Source organism: Lytechinus pictus, chromosome 18 (genome assembly GCF_037042905.1).
Source record: "Lytechinus pictus isolate F3 Inbred chromosome 18, Lp3.0, whole genome shotgun sequence".
NCBI lineage: Eukaryota > Metazoa > Echinodermata > Echinoidea > Temnopleuroida > Toxopneustidae > Lytechinus > Lytechinus pictus.
The window spans coordinates 17,385,447-17,390,649 of NC_087262.1; the positions used below are offsets into that span (position 1 = coordinate 17,385,447).

General features: G+C 36.1%; 1 long non-coding RNA gene across 1 annotated transcript; it reads left to right on the forward strand.

Moving 5' to 3' along the window:
* Positions 1-876: 876 nt before the first annotated feature.
* LOC135157545 (uncharacterized) lies at positions 877-4,908 on the forward strand. The gene is made up of 3 exons (XR_010296527.1): positions 877-1,044; positions 2,975-3,036; positions 4,137-4,908. It is a non-coding gene; the product is annotated as an uncharacterized LOC135157545 (long non-coding RNA).
* The last annotated feature ends 295 nt before the right edge of the window (positions 4,909-5,203 follow it).

The following is a 5,203-nucleotide window of genomic DNA, read 5'->3' on the forward strand; positions in this document are numbered from 1 at the left end:
CTTTAATTTGGATTATTACAAAAAATCATTATATAATTATGCTCATATGTTTACTTTTTGCCATATCGTTAAAAATTAAAGACAAAAAGGAGGGAAATAAAATTGAAAACGTCTAAAAAAAGCAGTACAGCAATTCAAAATCTCTCCCACCAATTTGATAATATCTCATGTCTAGTTAAATGTTTCTTAAAGTGCATGCTTTTTAAATTTTGCATTGCACATCTATTTTTCAAGTTTTCAAAAATATTTTGGGGCAAATAGATATGTTTTCTCCCATATTTTCATGGGGTATAATCTCCCCCTGCTACCATCGATCGAGGTCTCTTTATTCTGTTATAATTTCATACTATCTGAAATATTCCATTCTTAATTGCCACAATCAGCCCTCCCCTACGAGCTCTAACTTTTATTTAGCTGTTATGGCACTTACAAAATGATGTCACAATGCAGCTTGCTTCGTGTCACCGCGCGTACAAAGATTTTTCCCCTAAAAATTTTGCGCGATCTTTTCTTTAACAGCTCATTTGATTGGATTAAATAGATGCAGAGTGGGAGGAGCTGAAGATAACACGAAATGAGATAACACGGTTTTCAGAATACCGATTTGGGGGTATGTTAGGGGCGTGTTAAATCAGAGAGATAACACAATATTTAACACGAAAGTTAACACGATTTTCAGAATACCGCCCATGGTGATTATGGGGCCTGAGATAACGATGCCACAGCTATAAACTATACCTTTAATATACCCTATTTGAAAATATTATTCACATCATTGCAACAGGTGTTTAAATTTACTGTATCATCCATCATATAGGATGATGAATTAGAGGTATATATGTCTAATATCTTCATGACCCACTATTTATTTTCTAGAGGAATATGAGGCAAGTTGGACAATCAACATGATGATCGCTTCAGGCTAGATTATCGGCGTACTAATCCACCTTGAGCCCGGTAGTGGACCTGGTTACAACATGCAGATCAGTGGTTCCTTCAAGATAGCTTGGCACCTCTACACAGGATACTTCAAACTCAATTCAAGTAAGTGTCCCATGTTTGCATTACGGATAGAGAGTTTTTATGTAAAGTGTCCCATATGACATCCAATTTTATCAGAAAAATCACAATGGTCATTTGCTTCAAGAATTATTGAAGAAATATAGTGAAAATTGCATGAAATTGCTAAACAGAAAGATTTCTTATATTTCATATCTTGCTTCTATTGTGTAATTAAAGATCAATTCAGGTCTTCCTGAATTTGGATTTATGGGACTCCTTGCATAACAATTCCTGTTTCATTAAATTTGAAAGTGTATATTAAAATTTTCAGGAGGCAATAATTACTACAGCGTTCAACTTTTCATGCTCCAGTCTGATCAACCAGCCCTTCAGTATTTGTGTCAACACCCCCTCTTTGAGAGTTCAGGGGCCCTGTTTCATTAAGAGTTACAACCAAGTTAACTTTGCCATTATGATAACTACCATGGTAACAGGGCTCAGCAGCCAATCACAATCAGGATTTTCATGGTAGTTACCATAATGGCAAAGTTACCATGGCTGTGAGTCTTCATGATACGGGCCCCTATATTTTAAATTATATATCTATAAAAAAAAAAGTAATGTTTTTAAACTAACCCCCAAAATAATTAGCATAACCTGATATGGAGTCGAAAACGCAGCCCCACTAGCATTACCGGTTTATGCTGGCGAAAAAAGGCCAGCATAAATAGATAATAACAAGACCAGGATACAGTGAAAAGGTTAGGGGTTAGTGTTGTATAGTCTTGTGTTGTTCATGGCTTGATGATGATGTCATGATGTTGGTTACATGTGTCACTGTATCCTGGCCTTGTGCGCTCGGCTGCCTCCAACCTAGGCCTAGGTGAACCTCCCCTATATACCTGTCAAGAGTATGGGTGGTTTTGGGCACAGTTAGGAAAGGTTGACCACGTCTGATGGAAATCATCATCTGGCTATGAATATTGATGAGTTATTTGAAAGGGATGTGACCCTTGACCTGTGAAATCAGATTGGCTTATTCAAATGAATGGTGTGGTGAATGGAATTCCCTGTTACTAAATCCATGAAAAGAAAGTATTCATGAATTGGAATAGTGGCTATGGATTAAGGAGACATTTGAAAGGGATGTGACTCTCCTACCCAATTTGAAAGCTGTTGCTAATTCAATGGAATTCCCCGCTACTAGGCCCACAAGATAGTATTTGAATAGTTCAGTCAATCCTTCCTTGCAAACTTGAAGAATTTTCTAATGTTATTGTACAGGGACTGTTGGTGAGCACACTTTCCTACACTTGGACAATTGAAAGAAAATGGAGCAAATCACAAATTTAAATGCTTTTCAAATGTTGTAGAATTCCATAATTGATGTCCAGTCTTCTCTTTTTCTCTTCAATCCTTTAAATGGGTGACATAACATTTGCTCTGGTCTTAGGGTTCGAGTCAGGATTTAAGAGTTTTTGATTCAGAATATAAGGGTTAGGATTAGGGACAGGGTTTATTTAGTTTTAGAGGTTAGGTCTATGTTTGGCTTAACATGCAGATCATGGAACCCTTTACATACATGACTGGGTAATTTCACCCCGCCCCCTTCCTCTGATGATTATCATGGCCTTAACCCCCTTCTGTTCTCTTCATTTTTTATGTTGGCTCTTGAGTTTCCTTTGTTGTACAGTCAATATGGAATTTCAATGAGACATGCTCGCCTTTTGAGGCAGAGGAATGTACTCCGTGACATAATAAACAGTATATGGGCCCATACCAAAGCATGAAGTACTCCACGAATGCACACACAATAGAAAAAAAGTGTATAACTTCCAAAAGTCTCAAAAGAGCATGTGGAAGCTTTATCCACCTATTGGTTCTGATGGATCTATGATAATCAACCTTGATTTTAAAGATTTTCTTATAAGTCCTTGCTTACTTAGATTGAAATCTTTTTTTCCCTTTGTAGGTGTTGATGAGAGATAGCCAAGGAGCCCCTGAAGGCTGTCAATGAAGGTAAGATCCATGTGTGTGGTAAACTCTGAAAGGACTGGAAATAAAGTCACATGGCTTGGTGTATAGATTGTTCTATGTACATCTTGTCAAGCTTTACTTTTTTCTCAATAATCATATAGTTTGGATGGATGAATCAGTAAAAATAAAATCCTGTCAGCTTGCTGTGAAAGAGGCCTTAGTAAAGAATTTACTGACGTAAGATTTCAAATGATGTTTTTTATATCGGAAACTGTTAATTGACAGGTAATCAAATTAATCCGCATGTGACTTTTATTTGTGCTCACATTGGTGTTGCACTCGAAAATGCGATTCTTCCATCTTATTGGACGGAAAAATTACAGTTTCACTTAATTTTCCATTTAAATTAGAAATATACGTTCTTAATTCATTTCAAAGCAGCATCATATGAATTTTGGGTCAGTTTTCCCAAATCAGTTTGAACCAGGCCTAGAAAATAATTGTGTCCAAAGCAGTAGTGTTCAGGTCATCTGTCTGAACCACAAGGAACCACTTAGCTAGCAGCTCTTCCTATCATGTTTTTATTTTAAAATTTATGGGTTTTTTTTTCAATGTAATTACAGCATTTTGGTGCGAGACCTGTACGTTGGTCTACCAATAGTCAAAACATAGTAAGGGGAAGGCTCTGTGCACATCCAGAATTGTGACACACATTAATAGTATTACGGGGACACTGGGCTTGACAATTCAAGATAGGACAGCTTGGAGATATTCATGATTTTTGAGTTAGTCCTGTGTTATTTGAGCTAGTAGTTGTATGAATTTATCACTTAAATGTACGAGTGAGGATGATCAGAGGCCTGTAACACAAAGCTTAGCAATCATCGATTGATTGCATTGACTATAATCAATCATGAAAATCGAGCGTACGATGAGTCGCTAACCTTTGTGTTACAGACTGGTTAAAATTCATTTGTATAATATAGTATATTTCTGATCTAGTAATGGCCCAGGCATGAATTTCGATTTACCCTGTTAAATTTTGGCTAGAAGATAATTGAATTTTGGCTGCTGCGGTGTGGTGGTCATACCAGCTGGGAGACTTGAGATTTATAGTATGAGATATATATTTGTACATGGGCATAATTTCTCATTAGTTATCAATTTTCCTTATTTTTCAGCTTCAGGCCTTGCCAGTGGTCATCCGGTTGATGGTCAGATTGCCTCGGAAAGGAGCAATTACGACTGCAAGAGAGCTAGTGAAATGCCACATTAAACCTGTTTTACTAGAGCATAATCAATTTTCTATGTTTTCATAGAATTCTATGCTTGCAACCTGTACTTGAAGAGTTTGATTCCAAAAAGAGCTAAATCCACTTTGACCGAAATTGATTTTTTTATACAGATATATGTATCTTAGACAGGGGAATCACATTTGAAAAGGTTGGTAAAAATTGATTGCAAATTTGAGTTATGCATTCAACGTTTTAGATACAAGTTTACACCATCAGGGCAAAATTTGCTGAAAATAACAGAATTTTACAATTCTTATGAATAATTTTTGATTTAGCAAAAAAGTTGCCGTCTTTAGAAAGGATGAAAAATGTTTTTTTCCTTGTCATCGGGAAAAGATGTGAAATGTATTTTGCCAGCCATATTTTATATTTTTCATGTTCAATTCTGTTATCAAATTGACCAACATTGACATTTATAAGGTTTTGAATCCAAGAAAAATCATACGATAGTACTAGCATATATATCAAAATAAAACAGCAGTGGCTTAGGGAAAGTGAATTAAAAAAAATTTACAGAAAAATACAAAAAGTGGCCTTTTGAAACAAAACTCTTCTATGAACACACAGGGGAAAGAAGCGTTATCCTTGTAAGTGGCAGATTTATTAACCACAGCAGTAAAGCAGGGCTGGGACATTCATTAAATAATGTTGGTTACCGCAATATTTTAATTTCTTCAATTAAACTTGCCATATGTATTTGTTATTGTGAGAGACAGGAAAGATGATGATGTTGACGTGTGCAAGATGAAATGTGCAGAAGAAAAGGTTGGAAAGAATGGAGAAAAGAAAGAAGCTACTCAGGGGAGCATTTCAACATTTTCAGATATGACAAATTACCTTGATTCTGACTGGCTTAGAAGCACTGTTGCTATGGTAACTATTAGACACTCCCATGGTCTTTTCTTGGACATAATACACTGTACACCATG